At 42.9% G+C, this 22374-nt stretch overlaps 1 long non-coding RNA gene across 1 annotated transcript in view; it reads right to left on the bottom strand.

Moving 5' to 3' along the window:
• Positions 1–1237: 1237 nt before the first annotated feature.
• The window catches only part of LOC137418315 (uncharacterized), a 148598-nt gene continuing 127461 nt past the window's right edge, over positions 1238–22374 (bottom strand). Inside the window, exons 2-5 of the long non-coding RNA XR_013622479.1 lie at positions 4820–4878; positions 3605–3672; positions 2837–2931; positions 1238–2109 (exon numbers count right to left, since the gene is read on the bottom strand). This is a non-coding gene — a long non-coding RNA (uncharacterized LOC137418315). The remainder of the gene's footprint in view (positions 2110–2836; positions 2932–3604; positions 3673–4819; positions 4879–22374) is intronic.

Raw genomic sequence — 22374 nt, 5'->3', positions numbered from 1 at the left:
GGGATTGAAGAGAGTAAGGGAGTTTGTTCCAGAGGGAGAAGTAAAGAGGAATGAAAGAGTGAAGGTGAGCAGAGAGCCTAGATTTTGGCAGTTTAACAATAAGAGGATTGCTGGCAGATCTTGTGCGACCTGTAGGAATATTTGGCGGACAGAGCACAGACAGAGCTGGGGGAGTTAGGCTGGAGAGGAAGTTTCGTTTTCAGTAACAATTTGAAGGTAAGGACCTATAGAACAATTTTGGTTCGAGTGTCAAGCACTCATATAAAAAAATTTTTTGAGGGATTTGGAGGATTTTTTTCATCACAAATCCTCCCCATACCCATCTGCATTGTCATCCGAAGGGTCAAGCAACTCTTGTATCAAGTCTGATTTATTGGTATACATCGTGGAAGCCAGTACGAGTAGCGCCATTTCTGTCGACGAGGAGCGAGTTGCGCCAGATGTTTACGACTTCATTGTTATTGACGGTGGAGTACTGATACACTCACTTCCTGGTACAACTGTCCAAGGAAACGCCTTTGATTCATATTTCGACAAGGTATTCTGCCCAAGAGTTCGCCACGACTTGAAAAGATCGACAAGAGTAGACATTGTCTGGGACCAGTATCGTGCACTGACAATCAAAGGAGGCACAAGGGAAAAACGAGGAACAGGCACCTGACAACACGTATCTGGTACTGCCAAAATCGCAGGAAATTGGCACAAGTTTCTGGCGAACGTTGATAACAAGAAGGAACTGTTCTCATTCCTGTCAAAAAAGATAACAGAAGGACAGTTCCCAGATGAGAAAGGATGTCTACATCACTGCAGGTGATCAAGTCCACCATGTTGGAAACAGTCCACCAATGGATCAATGCAACCATGAGGAAGCTGACACTCGTGTCCTAGTACATCCCCTCCCTGCCCTCCAAACATCGTCACTTGGGATGGTTCATACTGGAGACACAGATGTTGTCGTAATCCTTCTGAGTAATTTCCATCACATCAAGGCTCTGAATCCGGCCGCAGAAATCTGGATCTCTTTCAAAGCGGGAAGGACAACCAGAATGATCTCCCTGAACACTATCCCCACAAACCTGGGCATGACAACGTGCAAAGCCATGGCCCTCTTCCACGCATTCACTGGATCAGACAGTTTAAGGGCAAGCGATACTGCTGTTATTCAAGCAATTGTCTAAGCAGTTACTCACCACCATATTGTAGCACAGTTAAAAGATAAATAAAAACGTCACTATATCATTGGGTCCGAGTATAATTGTCCAGTTAATTTTTTAAAAACATGTTTCAGCTTACTGGGCCTATGACCCTTGGTCTTTTTTTGTGGATATGCGCCGATACCGGCAAAAATATTGCCTCTATGGGCAATATGCTTGAAATACAAGTTGCTACTCCTGATCCTGAATCCATCCATACCTCATATGTTCAGATTGGATCATCCAATCAAACGTTATAACAGTTTCCATATTTCGCATAGGCCGGTGGGGGGTCGGGAACCCCCCACGTCCCCAGAAGCCCCATTTTTTTTATCTGAGTGCTTGAGTGCTATAGGCCCTTACCTTCAAATTGGTACTGAAAACGAAACTTTTGCATCAATTTGAAATGAAAAGAAAAAAATACCCATGCACGGCCCCCCACTAATATGAAAGATAATGTGTAAAATCGTTTTTATAACAAAGTTACAGTGAAACAATCATGCCAGGCAATTGTGATGGGGTAAAAATTAAAAAAAGGAATTCCTCCCCATCCTGAAAAAAACAACCCCAAAACACACAGAGGAATATGTATTACCCTGTACTCAAAGCATATATGAAAGAGAATGGGTAAAAACGTTTTTATAACAAAGTTCTAGAGATACAAAAATAATGTTGGGCCCGGGTCCAAAAAGACCCACGAATGCATTCTAGGGGTATCATTTAAAAAAAAGAATCCCCCAATCCTGAAATGAAAACAACCCAAAACACACATACATGAATATGTATTACCCTTCATTCGAAGTATATATGAAAGATCATGGGTAAAATCGTTTTTATAACAAAGTTACAGTGAAACAAACAATCATGTCAGGCAATGGGATGGGGTAAAAATTAAATAAATAAAAATTCCCCGATTCTGAAAGAAAAAGAAAATACACACACACATACAGGAGTATGTATTGCCCTTTCTTTGAAGCATATATGAAAGATATTGGGTAAAAACGTTTTTATAACAAAGTTATAGAGGCATAGCCTGAGGCCCCGATTGCATTATAGGGGTTATCTTGAGAAATTGTATCCTAGGGTTAAATTAGTTTTTAATGCCTGTTGTTTGTGTCCTTTATAACGTCTCTAAAAACATGTTTCCTCATCGGAACGATTTTCAATATTGTTTGACTGCCAGACAGACAGACAGGCTAAAACAGTTGCAGTGCCTCGAGAAAGTATTCACACACTTTGACCTTTTCACATTTTGTTGTGTTAAAGCCTGAATTTAAAATGGATTCAATTGAGATTATTTTTGTGACTGATCTACACATAATGCCCCATAATGTCAAAGTGGATTTTATTTTTAGAAATTTTAACAAAACAATTAAAAATGAAAAGCTGAAATGTCTTGAGTCAATAATTATTGACTCTTTCTGTTTCTTTCTAAATATTTGAATGCTTAAATCTGTAGTTGATGATGAAGAATTTTGCATCGAATCTTCATTTAATGACAATCATTCGTTTTTGAGCGACTACATTACCAAAGCTGCTTCGAATGTAACCATCAATATACTCAAAAATTCAGTGTAGAAATACAATAGAAGGAAATAGTTGAGGTAACAAAATATTTAAAAAAAATAAAAACAACTCGACACCTGTCTCCCCACTTGATCGCTCCGCTCCCCTCGCACGGGTGTGCCAACAATCTCCCTCCTCTCCCCCAATCCTCCAGATGGATCGACGCCCCTGCCTGGGGGCAGTTGATAGCTGGGTCAAGATTCAAAATCAGGCAAGACAGCTCATATGGGAGTAAATTTGCATTCTCTTTATAATTCCTCCTATCTGTCAAACACATTACTTATAATTGATTTGATTCTTGACTTGCGGATCCACACACAATGGCCTACTCCTTTTGAAAGACACCATCCATGGGAACTTTAATATCCAAAAGCTAAATGCACTTTCATGATCCGCCTTTGTCTCCATTACACACTAAAATGATAAATTGGACAAATCATTGATTAACATACTACGAATATAGCTGTCCTTTTCCAATTTCTCCCAAACTGATACAGGATCAAACTTCCACGAGACTAGATTTGTTTACAATCTGACTCAATGATATTGTGCCTTAAAATCTGCTGGGTTTTTTTTTTTTGTATACAAGGTCGAGGCTCGTGTAAAAGCAAACATTGATCACAAAAAAGACAAACTGACACATAAAACATAAAACATATGATAAAGGGAGCAGGAGAACAATATGGAGAGCAGGGACATCGGGAGATCTGTGGGAGGGAGAGGGCTTGGGCTGTTTGTAGAAAGAGGGTTTTATTCAAAAGGAGAGATAAGTCAGTTATTCTATTATTTGTTTTTTGGTCTTTGCTAATCAAAAGGTTCAGCAAAATATATCCGAGAGCAAGCACCTTGGCCACAGTTCAAAAACTACTTCAAACTTCAGGAGTTCCCTCCTGGTGGGCAGTCTTCTCAACAGCTGGAGGAGAAAGCAGTTTCGGAAAGCTGATTATCGGTTTAAAAATAATAAAAAACCACACATGAATAGAAATGAGCAGGCAGCTTTATAGAGCGGATTATGGAGCCGTTTGTGACGTCACAAAAGACGTTGGTAGATTGCAAAAAATTGCAAAGACAGTGAAATTGAAGACAATGCAGTCGCTAAAGATCCCTAAACATATCTCAGAGTTCTGCCTGGTGGAAGATGGAAAATGATGCTCAAAACTACACTATACGCATCCTCGGGAAGCTTTTTGTGGTTTATGGGGATATGATTGATATGGAAGTGAAATACAAACTCCAGAAACATAGATGGGTCAAAAGAGACAAAGGAGTATCTTTCAGTTGGAAATTTGAACATGACCAAAGTCGATAAAGAAGATGAGATTGATTGTAAAACTTAGCAGGGGTGAAAATAAGCAAATGCTGAAACATAGAGATGAATGTGGTTGGAATTTGCTAGATTCAAGGAAATGAAATACCTCAAACCTATATTTTATGCACAGTTTGGGTCAACATATTTTTATGCATTAACCTGTTAATGTTCCCGGGTAGTTACAAACTCGGTGTCGGTTTACTGTTCCCGCTCTCGAGAGAGCGGGTCATCTGATCAATGACGAAGAATTGTTACAAACAGAGATTAGTGTTTCTAACTTCGACAACAGCTGTCTAAAGATGGGGAGTCGGTTAGCATGTCTGCTCCACATCTGACTTTCGAATCACACAGATGTCTGCAGTTACTCTTGTCATTTCGCTGATGGTTTGTACCAATCAAAAGTAGCCTTCAGAAATGTATAACTTAGGTTTTGAACAAACTTTTACTACAATAAAGATGACTATATACTGTGATTATACCACGTTGGAGCAATCATCATGATCAGACGCGTTCGTTTACACTATTTGTTACCCTGCACTCACGAAGCTAAAAGCACGGTTAAGCGATCGGGTACATGCATGTATGTATGTCGTATGTGTCTGCATTTTAAAAAAGCATTTTGTCGGCAACCGTTGGCCCTATTGACAAGAAATTTTCACCATAGTATGTGTCTTCTCATGCATAATTTTTACTGATAATTATGACGTCATACGTCATGTGGTGCGGATGCCATCTTGGAAAAACTTTTCACCTCTGTATCTCCGAAACCGCTCCATGGAAAAATTGAAACGTGGCTCATTGTTAAGAACTCTGCAAAGATAATAATTGTTATTAATGATGTCGTCATTAGTACCATAATTATCACGCCATAATTCGACAAGCACAACGCTTAGTCTGATCAGTTTGAAATTTATTGAGCATGATCTAAGCAACAATTATATTGGAGAATGTAAATTTATGATGTCATTGGTCACGTGGTCTGGCAGCCACATTGGATCTAAGTGAACATTTTTGAAAATCTTCTTCTCTAAAACCACTTAATCGATCAATACAAAACTTTACAAATTGAACAATTATCCATGGGAAATATGGTTTTATAAAGATGACATCATCAGTCACATGGTCTTGCAGCCATATTGGATCAGAGATAAAAAAAAAACCTTTAAAAAAAACAAAAGAGGTGGCTCGCACTAAGTTCTTCGCAAGACTGCACAGGGTAAGTATTCAATGAATGCCATCTCGTTTGAATCTGTATTGATTTGTGAAACACAAGGCCTAACTTAATGGGAAGATATATTTTGGAACTGTTATTGGAGCTAATATGTTAATGCTAAGACAATATTTGGATGCCATATCTAAATTATTACCAATGTGTGGTGTGGGCAGGAAAGGGGAATTGAAAATTCTACCATTTTTTTGCCTCGTGCACGCAAAGTAAAAAGCGGAGTTAAGCAATTGTTTCACTTTGTCTGCCTGTCTGACAATACAAATGTCAGTTTTTGATCGAGCAATAACTTAATTTCAATTGAATGCTATATTTAGAACACAAGTTGGAACATGAATTGGAAAACGAACCTGTAGTTTAGCAGTACTTTGTCTCTGAATTTGTCCCGATCGCACAAACGCAAAGAGGAGTGACATAATTGTTTTTTGTCTGTCTGCCAGTCTGGCAGTCAAACAAAATTGAAAATCAATCCATGCAGGAAACTTACTGTTTTTAGGACATCATAAAAACGCAAACAACAAGCACAAATAACGAATGTAATGCGTTTAATAATATGGTGTAAAAGACGCCACATCAACGGCGGTGCACTTCTGATTTTTTTTCTAGGTCTTTAAAATACATCTATTTTTTTCAATTCAATTATATATTTGAACACTAGAACACAAATCACCTTCATGGCATGTTCAAAACCTTTCGTTTAGCAGTAATTGGACAATATATTATGGTAATGTACATAATCTCGAGCAATAACATTTGTTGCTTACAGACCCCGCTCATGTCCTTTTTCTTAAGACTGCATAGAGTAAGGTGTTCTATGAAATCTCTAGTTAACATATGTTATCAATAGACCAACTTTCTTTGTTGCTCGTCTATCATGCTACTTGACATATGCCCAATATCATCCTTTTTAGTATGTTTGATGTACATCTTTGTAAGAAACATCACCTGGATGATTAAATGTGTAATCATCTCATTCATCTTAATCTGCGCTTGTTGGTTTGAACACCTACTCCTACTTCTTTAAAGGGCCCAAAGATTCCAACTTTTTGTGGGATTGACAGGGAAAACTTTGTTGAGCCCAAGTATGTCATAAACCAATTGGCCAGGCTTGACATTCAACTTATGGTGGTAAGGATTTTTTTTTTTTTGTATACAAGATCGAGGCTCGTGTAAGAGCTAACATCAATCACTAAAATAACAAAAACAAACGGACAAACAAAACATACAATAAAGGGAGCGGGAGACAAGATGGGAAGAGAGAGGGAAGCACACAAGTACAACAGCAGAGAACAGGGACATCGAAAGATCTGTGGGAGGGAGAGGGCAGGGGAAGGGGGGGGGGGGGGGGTGGGAGAGGTATATGGACAATGCTAGGACTTCCAGGAAAGAAGTTGGAATTTAAAAAAAGTGTATCTGGGATGAATTAACGGGGGTCGAAAAGATCAAGGTTTTGGATGGGGGAAGATAAGAGATGGTGGTGAACAGCTGTTTTAAAGACCTGGAGGGAGGAGTGGGATTGAATAGAGTGAGAGAGTTTGTTCCAGAGGTGGGAGAAAAGAGGAATGAAGGTGAGCAGAGAGCCTAGATTTTGGCAGATGAACCATAAGAGGGTTGCTGGCAGATATTGTGCGACCTGTCGGAATATTTGGGGGACAGAGCACAGATAGAGATGGGGGAGCAACGCGGGATAGGAATCGGTAGAAGACAGAAAGCCCACCTACCTGCCTGCGGTGGGTGAGTGAAATGCCCTCAGAATCAGTTTCATCACGGAAGATTCCAATGATTCTAAAATCTTTGGTTTCAACAGCGTGAAGACGAGTGAGGTGTGAGGCAGGAGCACCCGCCCAGAGGGGAGAGCAGTATTCCATTGAGCTGCGGATGAAAGCCTTGTACGTGGTGAGGAGCTCAGGTGTGCCAAGGAAGGACTTCGCACGACGGAGGATGCCCAGTCGGCGAATGGCTTTGGAGGCCAGATTTGAAATGTGGTTTTCCCAGGAAAGATCATGGCAGATAGTGAAACCCAAAAGCTTGAGTGAAAGAATTTCTTGGAGAGGATTATTGAGAAAGTGGATGGGAGGGTTTTCCAGACCGACCTCATTTTTTTCTTCCATTTTTGTTGGGAAATCAGTTTCATTTGTCGGAGTGTTAGAACAGTGTTGTCATCAACTGCTGCTTTGTTACTAACTCTGTTGTAGTAACTGTTATAGTAACTTTGACATAGTAACTAAATCAACAGTTGTGAGGTTTTGTGCACCATGTGCTTGCTCATTTACTAGTGAGTGTGTCCATCATTAGGGTTGAAGATGGATATGGTGACACTTGCGCAAACCCTTGCGGCCAAAAACGTCTCAACTGTTGATTCAGTTGCTGCAACAGATGTCAGCGAAGCAGAGAGCAGAGGCCTGTAGTCAGGTTTTGCTTCCCATCCGTCAATTTCTCTTTGAGTAATCGAGTTCTTCAGATGCACTCATTAGATGTCTTTATACTCTCCATGAGGCGTCCAAAGGGGGCTGACAAAATAGCTTAAGTTTGTACACTACTTGCCTTTGACTGATCTACTCTGGGTTTGATGTTATTTTTCGGCTGATGTTATTTATCAAAAATCATAATAAATCATAAATCATGATAAATGCAATCATAAAATATAATTCAACAATAACTATCCTAATTACGTTAAAATGGAAAAAATATTCCATTTCCTGTAATTCAACGCTCTGTTTGATCGAATTATGAAGCCATCTACAGTTACACTGAATCACACAAAACTTACAGCATCAAAGGATGGCCTTTTCACTCGATTTCTGAACTCATCGGTTCAGAATGAGCAAAAGTTTGAGAATTACTCCGGAATGCAGGAGAGCACGTGAGAAATCAATAAAAATGAGAGTTTATGTGTTGGAACGAATTTTGAACTCGATTCATTGGTGAGCAACAAGGATGTTTAACCAATTGGCCAGGCTGGGTATGTACAGTTTGTAATGTGCAAGGGAAGGTGTGTGTGGATGTGTGTGTGTGTGTGTGTATCATTTGTTGTTATCTCCATATGCGGGATTCAGAAGGTGGAACGGAGCCCTCCCAGATCTCAAAGCATCCACCTACGTGTGTGCGTGCACGCACATATGTGTGTGTGTGTGTGTGTGTGTGTGTGTGTGTGTGTGTGTGTGTGTGTGTGTGTGTCAACGCCGCAGCAAATATAAGTATCACCCCTTCACTCGAGAAGGATCATCAAGCGAATGCACTTATCTATTTGCAAGGACAGCCACTGTAAGAGGTTCATGCTCGTGAACTTCTCGGCATCAATACCAGCCATGAGGTCTCCTAGGCCGACAATATAGCAAATGGTGCCATGAAAGCCTGCCCCAAACTAAACACTCTCCATCAATCCAATTGATTCCATGAAATATTAGAACTGATGACAGCCTGCAAGCCCTTTATCAAGGCTCAGTAGAGTGCTGCTCTACTCCATGGGATAGCACCACTGCATTACATCTGTCTCATAGATTCTGCGACATTGAAAGCGCTCAACATTATTGTGATCTACCGCATTGAGTTTACCGCACAATGCCCAAAGGCCCTTGGATCTCATATCACACCCAGATCAGTGGCCTCTGTTTTTTGTGTTTTTTTTACCACCTCTAATCTGGTGTAACTTCCTTTACTCTCTCAACCCTCGAACCATCCTCGGATCCTTCAAGATGCACAACATCTTTCCAGTAACGCTCCCCTGGTTAAGCTCACAAACTCCAGGCTTACTCCTCACCTCCAGTCTTTACTTCCTCTTTTCTCCTGTTTGTGTAACTGCCTTCCTTGGGCAGGTAAATCCCTCTCTTCCCTCCAGGGCTTAAAATTGGTGGTACACCACCATCATTTTATCCTCTAACCCTGCCCACGATGAGGTCACCACAACCCAACCCACTCACTTGTAGGTTATTGCAATCTCGATCGTTTCTCTTCTCTCTCCTTTTTCCATTCCCTTGCTTGTTTTGTCCAACTGTTTCCCCACTGTCTTACTGTCATTATGTTGCCTTTGTGCTCTCTCTCACCTCACTGTTCCAAGATTTTATACAAAACAAGGAGCTGATACTCTAGGTCCCTGCCTTTTGAGTGGTATGAGGAATATATCTGTGTTATATGAAAGCGAAAAAATTTTTTTTTTTTTTTTTTTTTGTATACAAGATCGAGGCTCGTGAAAGAGCGAACATTAATCACACAGAAAGACAAACCGACACATAAAACATATAACATAGGGAGTGGTAGACAAGATGGGGAGAGAGGGGGAAGGACACAAACACAACATTTGAGAGCAAGGACCGAGAGACATGGAGACATCGAGATATCTGAGAGAGGGCGAGGGCTTTGGGGGGGGGGGCGTGGGAAGGGGGCGGTGGGAGAGGTATAAAACATATGGACACTGCCAGGACTTCCAGGAAAGAAGTTGGAATTACAAACAAGGTGGATCTGGGGTGAATTAGCGGGGGTAGAAAAGATCAAGGTTTTGGATGGGGGAAGATAAGAGATGGTGGTGAACAGCTGTTTTAAAGACCTGGAGGGAGGAGTGGGATTGAAGGGAGTAAGGGAGTTTGTTCCAGAGGCGGGAGAAAAGAGGATTGAAAGAGTGAAGGTGAGCAGAGAGCCGAGATTTCGGCAGTTTAACCATCAGAGGGTTGCTGGCAGATCTTGTGCGACCTGGAGGAATATTTGGGGGACAGAGCACAGAGAGAGCTGGGGGTGCAAGGCCGGAGAGGAGTCGGTAGAAGACAGAAAGACCACCTACCTGCCTGCGGTGAGTGAGTGAAAGGCCCTCAGAGATAGCTTCATCGCGGGAGATTCCAATAATTCTGAAAGCTTTGGTTTCAACAGCGTGAAGCCGAGCTAGGTGTGAGGCAGGAGCACCGGCCCATAGGGGAGAACAGTATTCCATTGAGCTGCGGATGAAAGCCTTGTATGTGGTGAGGAGCTCAGGTGTGCCGAGGAAGGACTTCGCACGACGGAGGATGCCCAGTCGGCGACTGGCTTTGGAGGCCAGCTTGGAAATGTGGTTTTCCCAAGAAAGATCATGGCAGATAGTGAGACCCAAAATCTTGAGCGACAGAACTTCTTGGAGAGGATTGTTGAGAAAGTAGATGGGAGGGTTGTCCAGTCGATCTTTTCGGAGAGACATAGTAAGAGTGTGAGATTTGTCAGGATTGAAAGACATGTTCCACTTGTTTGACCAGTCTGTGATTTTGTCCAGGTCTTCAGAGAGTGAGGAGGCAGCAGACTGTCGATCTGAGGGAAGAGGAATGGAGCGGCAGAGAGTGGAGTCATCAGCAAAGAGATAGAGAGGATTTTCGAGAGAGTCAGAGAGATCATTGATGAAGACCAGAAAAAGCACGGGGCCCAGAACACTGCCTTGGGGAACTCCAGCCTGAACAGGAAGAGGAGATGAGAGAAACCCATTCAGGGCCACACGTTGACGACGACTAGAGAGGAAGTCCGCCAGCCATGCGTGGAGATTTCCATGGATACCAAAGGAGGAGAGTTTGGTGAGCAGAGCGGGGTGCCAGACCGTGTCGAAGGCACGTGATATGTCGAGGGAGACAGCTCTAATTTCCTGTTTGGCATTGAGGACCTCCATCCATTGTTGAGACAGCAGAAGCAGCATGTCCAGAGTAGAGTGACCTGGTCTGAAACCAAATTGATGATCAGAGATCAAGCCATTGGAGAAGAGGAAAGATTTCATATCCGAAGCAATGATGGATTCCATGACTTTGCTGATAATTGGGAGAAGGCTGATTGGTCTGTAGTTGCTAGGATCTGTTTTTGCACCTTTTTTGTGCAAAGCGGTGATGTTGGCTGATTTCCAAGCAGATGGCAGTTGACCTTGAGCAAAAGAGAGGGTGAAGAGAACAGAGAGAGGGTGAGATAGAGCAGCAGAGCAGGATTTTAGGACCCGTGGGCTGATGCCGTCGGGTCCAGTTGCAGAATCAGAGTCGAGGGTTGACAGGAACTTTTCCACCTTGTCAGGAGGAAAGGACACGGAGTCCAGGAGCAGCAGGGTACGACTGGGTATGGTGGGTACAGAGAGGGATGGGTTTGGGACACAAGATTTAGAGGCAAACACAGAGTTGAGGCATTCAGCTTTTTCACGTGCGGAGTCAGCTGTGTAGCCGTTTGAGGTAAGGGAGGGGATGGAGGGGGAACAAACACCAGAAACGGATTTGACCAGACGCCACCAGGATTTGGAAGAGGGAGACAGATAAGAGAGTTCGGTCTTGAGAACGGAGAGATATTGTTTCCTGGCTCTCCTGAGGGTGGACACACACTTGTTTCGGGCTTTGTGAAAGGAAATGAGATTTCCTTCCGTTGGATTTGCTTTCCAGGAGACGAAGGCAAGTTGTTTCTGGGCAACAGCCTCACCACAAGATTCCGTGTACCATGGACGGGAGGAAGGGTATGACAACTGAAGACGAGATGGGATAAATCTGTGCATGAGAGAGAGCAATTTACTTTGGAAGAATTCCCAGGATGAGTTGATGTCAGAGGTGGTAGAGATGGGAGACCAGTCCAGATGATTGATGGCTGCTTGAAGACCGTGCCAGTTGGCCTGAGTGAAATGCCAGACTCGTCGACGCTGAGCAGGCTCCCTGAGGATGGTCAGAGAGATGTCCACTTTAACAAGGACATGATCAGATGATCCGATCGGAGCAGAAGAAGAGCAGCAGACATTTTCAGGGAAGTTAGTCATAACCAAGTCCAGAAGAGAAGATGTTCCGTTGACTGAGATCCGGGTTGGGAAATTGACAGATTGTGTCAGTCCCAGTGAGTCGCAGAAGTCCTTTGCTGAGGAGCCATGGCTGGTGAGCGAGGTACCCACACCCAGCCAACTGGCATGATGACAGTTGAAATCACCACATATGAGGAAGAGAGAGTTGGGATGAGTAGATAGAAGTTGGTCCATATCATCAGACAGCGAGATGTAGATGGAGTCATCACTGTTTGGTGGACGGTACAACACACATATGAACAAGAGGTGGGAGCGAAGGGGAAGCCGTAGCCAGAGGTATTCCTGGGGGTGAGGTGGAGAGAGTGCAGTGCAGGGCGAGTGAGGAAGAGAGTTTTTGATAAAGATAGCAACCCCGCCTCCAGGACGAGGCTCAGGTCTATCATACCGGAGGAGGGAGTAGCCCGGGAGATATACTATGGAATCAGAGACATCATAAAGGAGGAAAGTTTCTGTTAGGCAGATCACGTCTGGTTTGACAGAAGCAACCTGTATGGAGAGATCAGTTAAGTTTGAACGAAGGCCCCGGATGTTTGAGGTCCATACCGTTAATGAAGAGGAAGGGGGAGCATCAGATACAGAACAGGGGGGAGGAGGGGTAGGGTAAGATGTGGAAGAGGTGGAAGAGGTAGGGAGAGCTGTTGAAGGTGTGTCAGAGATTTCAGAATAGCTCGGAGAAAGGGAAGGATGGGGCAGACAGAAGGTTTGATGGTGATTGGGTGAGCCACAATGAGGTGTTATTTGAGGAGGGGGAAGAGCGAGGCAGAAGGTTGGGGGAGATGGAGGTGAGAGTTTGAAGGGGGAAGAAGCGGGGAGGACGCTTTGAGGAGGGGGAGTGAGAGGGGGGAAATTGAGAAGCAATGAGGGTGGGGAGATTTGAAGGGGAGGGGTGAGGGGGGAGTTTGGGAGGGAAGGGACAAGGGGAGGGATTTGAAAGGGATGGGATATGGGGGAGATTTGGAGGGGAGGGGTGAGGCAGGAGTCTAGGAGGGGAGGGGCGAGGGGGCGTCTTGGCGGGGAGGGGTGAGGGGGTAGTTTAGGAGGGAGGGGGCAAGGGGGGAGATTTGAAAGGGATGGGTGATGGGGAAGATTTGGAGGGGAGGGGTGATGGGGAAGATTTGGAGGGGAGGGGTTATGGGGAAGATTTGGAGGGGAGGGGTGAGATTGGATTTTTGAAAGTGTACGATTTATGGGAAACGAACATTTATTGCAAAATGAGTTTCTTGTGACCTTCGAGTTAAAAATACGTTTAAGGATGCTGGATGGAGGATGGAGTGCAGGAGAGTTTAGGGAATGTAGAAAAAAGGCACTATAGGAGATGGATATTTTTTTTGGGATGAATTGATTTGGTGAGCAAGTCGAAAGCAGCCTTTTAAAGAAGAAGAAGAAAAAGGTGTTATAAAATATGACGGAATACATAACTTGAGGGGAAAGTGTAAACATTGAAGGTTAATGAGTGAAAACTATCTGGGGAAATGGGGGAGAAACACGTGGTCGAAGAACGAACGAACGAATAAGAATGAATAAACGAATGAGAACAGAGAAGGAAATGTATATATATATATATTTTTTTTTTGAGTTGAGATTTACACAAGGAAGTAGGCTATGGGTGAAAAGACTGGGAATACAGAGAACGAAAGTTATTGGATCACAAAAGACGGACCGCTGAGAAAAACAAAGCCTCAAGGTTGTACAGTGCACACTGTACAAGGCCTCAAAGGCCTTGCTCGCGACACGGCAAACAGACGATCAATTTATGAAAGATAAACACCGAGAAACAACCAAAGTTGCACACAATAACTTCACACACCGAAAGATAAATACAGTTTCGACAAAATACAATTGGGAACAGACTTAACTTCGAAAAACGTGGAGACCGTGTGGAGCTTCGAAAATCCCTGCCGCCGTCTCCAAGATCTCGCGAGATCTTTTAATGATTTTTACAATGTAGCCCATAGGACAAGGCCATCTGGAGCAACGTTTGTCTGTCCGTCCAGTGTATGTATGTCCCTCAAAAACGTCCACCAATCAGAGCTGAGGATCTGGTCACATGATGGGGAACAGCGTCTAGTAACCATTACAGTTGCATATTTTACTAAAAGGAAATATAATAACCTTCTGTGGAACGTTTTCGGGTCCCAGCGGGTGTTCTGAGGTATTAGATAGGAGGTTTCAGAAATTCCTCTATACAATTGCAATTTTGAAATGCGATCGACACAGACCTTGCTCCTGAATCCGGAAGTAAACAGATGACGACGGTTCACTGGTTTTATATTATCTCAATACAATCGTGATTTAACATTATATTTTGAGATATTAATACTAGAGTATTAATTTGTGATTATAATGATGAATGATGTTGTTTGGAATGAAAATATAGAGATATTGAGTTTAAATATTGCCTAATAAATATAAATTAAATAATAAATATATAAATAAGTAAATAAAATAAAATAATAATAAATATAAATTAAATATTAATAAATAAATTATTAAATTAAATAAATATAAATATTAAATAATTAAAATATAAATTATAATAAATATTAATATATAAATAAATAATATAATATCATATATATATATATATATAATATAAATAATATATATATAATATTAATATATAATATAATAATATAATATTAATAATATAATAATATAATAATATATAATAATATACATAATATAATATAAATATAAATATAAATTAAATAAATTATAAATTAATAATTAAATATAAATATAAATATAGATAAATAACAATACATTTAAATATATCTATATTGATATTGAATTTAAATATATGAATATTGAGTTATTGATTCACCCCCCCCCCCCTTCACATGCCTCCTCCCCCCCAAGCCTTCTCCCTCCCACAGATCTCCCGGTGTCCCTGTTCTCTGCTGTTGTTCAACGGTTTTTGAAATATCGTGTACACAAAAGTACATGGACGGATGATCAGTTGGGTCAGTTGGAGCTCATTTTTATGTCCCCATGTCTGACCTTGTCAGAGGGGAGGGGGACAATAAATAAATAAAGCTGTAGCCTGTCAGGTACATACACTACATCACTGAGGCCGATGTCGAGCCTGGGTATTAGACCTATTGAGTTTTCAACTTTGGTTCATTACCATAAAACAATTAAAGTGAGGTTACTGATTTAAAATAGAATAGTATTTGCCTCAACAGTTGTTTACTGTGTATGGTGTATTCTCATTTTAAATACCCACTTGTTTAGTGAGGCAGATTGTTTGTAAGGAATCACAGTATGAGAAAATGGAAGGGCTCGAGAGATCATTTCCTCCCCACGGAAGGCTGGAGGAATGGAGGTTGGAGTTAAGGTGGGAGGAATTGGCGATGGGGGATGGGAGCAGTTGACGAGAAGAGGAGCAAGAGCAGACTCTGCTGTGGGTCGAATGCCAAAGAAACCAGAATCTCAGGTCAAGGCCTCAGGCCTCAAGGAAGGCCTCTTCTGGGGATAACCTCAGATGATTCCGGCATCCCCAGACCGTAATCTTGGGAAGTTGCCACTGCAGGCCTTTAAGCAAGCTGGGATGTGGGGAGGAGCAATTTCCACTCTTCCTCGAGGCCAGTGTTGTTTGTGGAGTATATGTGTGGGGGGTGGTGCTTGGGCTTGTGTACAAAGCAATCCTTAGCAGCCAGAAGTGAAAAGCACCAGTGATACTTTACAGATGTATTCTGCTATTATAAGCAACACAAGGTCTTGACGCGACGGTGTTGAGGTTTACTTTTCTGTGATGTTCCTTTTCAAAATGAAATAACCAAAATACATTTTTATAACTGTGAGTCCACATCCATGCCGTCCAATTAGTGTCTGCAATGTTGTCGCTGCTTGAAAGGTTTCCAAAAAACGATATGCTTAAACTAAAGGTACTTTGGAAGTTCTGCAAGCGGTGTTTTGTCTGCCATGAATTAGTAATATTGACAACATAGTATGACTTCTTTTTCAGCAAATATATTTCCCTGGATATGGATTTTCTGTGCACCCACGATGATATAATTTTCATATTTTTCAACGGAAATACAGATCTGTTAATAGGTGTTAAACAACAAAAATGAGCCACTGTTGGAGGCCATTTTCCCCTGCAGAGAAGGGATTGGCCTTTTTTGGCCAAGTTTTTTTTATCCTTTTTCAGGCAATGTTTTATGGCCAGATGCTCTTCCAACCACCAACCCTGTTAGTTGCCTCTTGCGACACACAGGGAATTACCCTCTTGCGACACACAGGGAATTACCAGTGAGCTGGTACTCAATTTGCCGACCTCGGAAGGATGGATCAGGCTGAGTCAACCCCCCTGGCGTTAATTAAACGATCGACCGGGATTCAAACCCAGGATCCTGGGATCCCAAGCCGGCACCCTAACCGCTAAGCCAACACCAGGCTATAACTTGTTAATATGTGTTCCGAGATGAAAATCTTGCTGATGTTGTGGACCTACTGTTTGGAGAGAAACCCTACAGATCTGCATGGATATAGGTCCCAAAGTGGTCGTGGGTGTGCATTAGAGCTCTAGAAAAGGTATCAGATTTGTGCAAAACATCTGTTGATTAAACATTGAAACACTCCGTATGCGCACAGTGTGAGGTTGTCAGATTTGAGGTTTTGCCATACAATGGAGAAATCTTGGAATGGTTCTGGCAGAGAAGAGATCTGAGCAAACTTGCTGATGCAAACCCTCAGTGGACCACAAACCACATGGTCTAAGACGACAGGTTTGATTCTCCTCATTTCAAGTGCAAATAAAGTTGGGATTTACCTGTTTCTGTATTGAAATACATTTGATGATAGTCTTGGGAAAATTATAATCCCAGTCTTGCGGTTGGCCTTGATAAGGAAATATTCACGGAAATGTCACAACTGTCATGTCTGGTGGTTGTCAAATATATATATATATATATATATCTCACATAATGGGATGTTGGACTTTCTAATTCATCACACGTTCATCAGGCTTCACTTCTCACTGAGTTTTATCAAACAAATAATTCCTTATTTTTAGACCATTACGAGCATCTTTCATGCAGCTCGCTGATTTATAACAGAGGCGTAGATTTCATGGCAAATCAAAATGGTGGTTATGACTCCAGCACTCATCAATGTATACCTGCTGTTGGCTTAATGGTTAAGGTGGCTCGTTTAAGATCTTAGGGTCTTGAGTTTGATCTCCTGTCATGCTGTTGAACGAAACAACACGTGGGTTGACTTGACTCAGCCTACTCACAATCATAATTGATTGGTTTGTTCTAATTACTATGATCTACTATAGTATTTTTTAATTGCAATACTTTATATTGCCTTTCATATTTTTCCTTTAAAATACAAGAAAACAAACACAACATAACAACAATAACCAAAGCTTTTCGTGCTGTACTCCTCAAGGCGATTCACAGCAAAAGACCAGAACAGATGAGAGATCGTGCATTTATAAGCATGTCTACGTAACAGCGACACCGATTGGTTCATTACAGGGGATGTAATTGGTATTCTGAACGCCCATTGGTTAGTTGACTCAGCACCATCCCTGGCTACGATTGGCTGGAGTTAGTGATGACTCACCATTTTGCATCAGTACCTTGGAGGGAGGGGACGACTGTGGCCCGTGTCATTGTTTAACAATTTGTAGTGTTGATTCCTGTTTATGTATTTGTTCCTATGGTTGCCTCCTATGGTCGACTCCTATGGTTGCCTCCTATGCTTGCCTCCTATGGTTGACTGCTATGGTTGTCTTATAAAGAATGAGGATGTTTTATTCAGTTTGCCTCAAAAAAACCCACCATATTTTCATATTGCATGCTGGAAAATTCAGCACTCAAACAGTTAAAGATAGTTTTTAAAAAACCTGCAAGTTTAGCGTTACTGAAGCAGTCTTATACATCACCCTTATACATCGTACTATAATTCACCAAATGTCCATCCGTCTGTTCGAAGGTACCATAAAAACTGATGAACTGATCGCAAAGATATTTTGGGTGGGTAATCCTGGGATCTCCAGGAGTAAAATAAGCTATTTAGTTTTCCCAATTTCAGCTTTGGTCTCCAGCATTCTCAGATTTGGATTCCCGCATAACATTCACGTTCGCATAACGTTCATTGTGACGATGTTCTCATTGTGACGATGTTGTGACGATGTACAGTCACGTGAAAAAGTAAGTACACCCCATGTAAAGTTTCGACTTTTTCAACATATTTCAACATGCAGCTTTTTTTTTTTTTTTTTTTTTTTTTTTTTTTGTATACAAGATGGAGGCTCGTGAAAGAGCGAACATTAATCACACAGAAAGACAAACAGACACATAAAACAAATAACATCGGGAGCGGTAGACAAGATGGGGAGAGAGGGGGAGAAACACAAACACAACATCTGAGAGCAGGGACATCGAGAGATCTGTGGGAGGGAGAAGGCTTTGGGTGGGGGGGGGGGGGGGGGGCTGGCATGGGAAGGGGTGGGGGGTGGGAGAGGTATAAAACATATGGACACTGCCAGGACTTCCAGGAAAGAAGTTGGAATTTCAAGCAGGTGGATCTGGGGTGAATTAGTGGGGGTAGAAAAGATCAAGGTTTTGGATGGGGGAGATAAGAGATGGTGGTGAACAGCTGTTTTAAAGACCTGGAGGGAGGAGTGGGATTGAAGGGAGTGTGGGAGTTTGTTCCAGAGGCGGGAGAAAAGAGGAATGAAAGAGTGAAGGTGAGCAGAGAGCCGAGATTTCGGCAGTTTAACCATCCCGCATATTTGATTTGATCTTCATTTCAACAATATTGATAGATAAAGGTGATATAATATAACAAATATCATGAAACATTTACATTTTGTAGTCCGTTGTATAATTTAAATAAACATAAATGCAAATTTCGCATGTGGAAAAAGTAAGTCTACCCCTACATTTATCACTACTTCAAATACCTAAAATTAGAATCAGGTGCACCAGCTCAGTTGCAAATGATTAGAACATCGTTAAGGAGGATCTTGGAGGAACCAGTCTTATTTAAACCTCAGACATTTCGTTTGGTTTGCTCTTTGTTGTTGAAGTGCGAAATGGACATCTCTCTGATGGACATCTCTCTGACCATTCTCAGAGAGCCTCCTCAGCGTCGACGAGTCTGGCATTTCACTCAGGCCAACTGGCACGGTCTTCAAGCAGCCATCAATCATCTGGACTGGTCTCCCATCTCTACCGCCTCTGACATCAACTCATCCTGGGAATTCTTTCAAAGTAAATTGCTCTCTCTCATGCACAGATTTATACCATCTCGTCTTCAGTTGTCATACCCTTCCTCCCGTCCATGGTACACGGAATCTTGTGGTGAGGCTGTTGCCCTGAAACAACTTGCTTTCGTCTCCTGGAAAGCAAATCCAACGGAAGGAAATCTCATTTCCTTTCACAAAGCCCGAAACAAGTGTGTGTCCACCCTCAGGAGAGCCAGGAAACAATATCTCACCATTCTCAAGACCGAACTCTCTTATCTGTCTCCCTCTTCCAAATCCTGGTGGCGTCTGGTCAAATCTGTTTCTGGTGTTTGTTCCCCCTCCATCCCCTCCCTCACCTCAAACGGCTTAACGGCTGACTCCGCACGTGAAAAAGCTGAATGCCTCAACTCTGTGTTTGCCTGTAAATCTTGTGTCCCAAACCCATCCCTCTCTGTACCCACCGTACCCAGTCGTACCCAGCTGCTCCTGGACTCTGTGTCCTTTCCTCCTGACAAGGTGGAAAAGTTTCTGTCAACCCTCGACTCTGATTCTGCAACTGGTCCTGACAGCATCAGCCCACGGGTCCTAAAATCATGTTCTTCTGCTCTTTCACTCCCTCTTTCTGTTCTCTTCACCCTCTCTTTTGCTCAAGGTCATCTGCCATCTGCTTGGAAATCAGCCAACATCACCGCTTTGCACAAAAAAGGTGCAAAAACAGATCCCAGCAACTACAGACCAATCAGCCTTCTCCCAATTATCAGCAAAGTCATGGAATCCATCATTGCTTCAGATATTAAATCTTTCCTCTTCTCCAATGGCTTGATCTCTGATCATCAATTTGGTTTCAGACCTGGTCACTCTACTCTGGACATGCTGCTTCTGCTTTCTCAACAATGGATGGAGGTCCTCAACGCCAAACAGGAAATTAGAGCTGTCTCCCTTGACATTTCACGTGCCTTCGATACGGTCTGGCACCCTGCTCTGCTCTCCAAACTCTCCTCCTTTGGTATCCATGGAAATCTCCATGCATGGCTGGCGGACTTCCTCTCTGGTCGTAGTCAACGTGTGGCCCTGAATAGGTTTCTCTCATCTCCTCTTCCTGTTCAGGCTGGAGTTCCCCAAGGTAGTGTTCTGGGCCCTGTGCTTTTTCTGGTCTTCATCAATGATCTCTCTGACTCTCTTGAAAATCCTCTCTATCTCTTTGCTGACGACTCTACTCTCTGTCGCTCCATTCCTCATCCCTCAGATCGGCAGTCTGCAGCCTCCTCACTCTCTGCAGACCTGGACAAAATCACAGACTGGTCAAACAAGTGGAACATGTCTTTCAATCCTGACAAATCTCACACTCTTACAATGTCTCTCCGAAAGGACCGACTGGACAACCCTCCCATCTACTTTCTCAACAATCCTCTCCAAGAAGTTGTGTCGCTCAAGCTTTTGGGTCTCACTATCTGCCATGATCTTTCTTGGGAAAACCACATTTCCAAGCTGGCCTCCAGAGCCAGTCGCCGACTGGGCATCCTCCGTCGTGCGAAGTCCTTCCTTGGCACACCTGAGCTCCTCACCACATACAAGGCTTTCATCCGCAGCTCAATGGAATACTGTTCCCCCCTCTGGGCTGGTGCTCCTGCCTCACACCTTGCTTGGCTTCACGCTGTTGAGGCCAAAGCTTTCAGAATCATTGGAATCTCCTGCGATGTAGTCAACGCCGAGGGCCTTTCACTCACTCACCGCAGGCAGGTTGGTGGTCTTTCTGTCTTCTACCGACTCCTCTCCGGCCTTGCTCCCCCAGCTCTCTCTGTGCTCTGTCCCCCCAATATTCCTTCAGGTCGCACAAGATCTGCCTGCAACCCTCTTATGGTTAAACTGCCAAAGTCTAGGCTCTCTGCTCACCTTCACTCTTTAATTCCCCTTTTCTCCCGCCTCTGGAACAAACTCCCCCACTCCCTTCAATCCCACTCCTCCCTCCAGGTCTTTAAAACAGCTGTTTCACCACCATCTCTTATCTTCCCCCATCGAAAACCTTGATCTTTTCTACCCCCGGTAATTCACCCCAGAGTCCTTGCAGTGTTCATATGCTTTAATCCTCTCCCACCTCCCCCCAAGTCCTCCCGATGTCCCTGCTCTCAAATGTTGTGTTTGTGTCCTTCCCCCTCTTCCCCCTCTCTTTTGTGTCCTTCCCCCTCTCTCCCCATCTTGTCTGCCGCTCCCCTTGTTTTTTGTGTTTTGTGTGTCGGTTTGTCTTTTTGTGTGATTAATGTTAGCTCTTTCACTAGCCTCGATCTTGTATACAAAAAAAAAAAAAAAAAAAAAAAAAAGTGTGTGGCATCACCATGCCTAGATCAAAAGAGCTCTCTGAGGCCTTCAGAAAGAAGGTTATGGATGCCTACGAGTCTGGGAAGGGATTTAAAAAGATCTCCAAACAATTTGAAATCAATCATTCGACTGTCCGGAAGATCATCTACAAGACGAGAAGATTCCAAACAACTGCCAACTTGTTCAGGCCAGGCCGCCCCAGCAAGTTCAGCCCGAGAGCAGACCGCAAGATGCTGAAAGAAGTCTCTAAAAACCCCAGAATGTCATCACGGGACCTACAGGTAGCTCTTGCCACTGTTGATGTCAAAGTGCATGAGTACACCATTAGATAGAGGCTGCACAAATTTGATCTACATGGGAGGTGTGCCAGAAGGAAACCTTTGCTGTCCAGAAATAACATCAGGGCAAGACTAAAGTTTGCCAATGAACACCTGGGCAAAGACCAGCACTTCTGGAACAATGTGATCTGGACAGATGAGCCACAGGTAGAGCTATTTGGCCACAGAACCAGAAGACATGTTTGATGAAAACCAAAGACAGCATTTGACCACAAGAACCTGATACCAACTGTAAAGCATGGTGGTGGAAATATTATGGTTTGGGGCAGCTTTGCTGCATCAGGGCCTGGACAGCTCACCATCATAGAATCTACTATGAATTCTTCATTGTACCAGAGGGTGCTTGAGGATAATGTGAGGCCATCTGTCGGAAAGTTGAAGCTCAACCGAAGGTGGACCTTGCAACATGACAATGACCCTAAACATACCAGTAAATCCACCAAGGAATGGCTGAAAA

Source organism: Myxine glutinosa, chromosome 1, assembly GCF_964187855.1.
Source record: "Myxine glutinosa chromosome 1, kmMyxGlut1.1, whole genome shotgun sequence".
NCBI classification, from domain to species: domain Eukaryota; kingdom Metazoa; phylum Chordata; class Myxini; order Myxiniformes; family Myxinidae; genus Myxine; species Myxine glutinosa.
The sequence above is the reverse complement of the archived record's forward strand: the minus strand, read 5'-3'. Positions and strand labels throughout refer to the sequence as shown.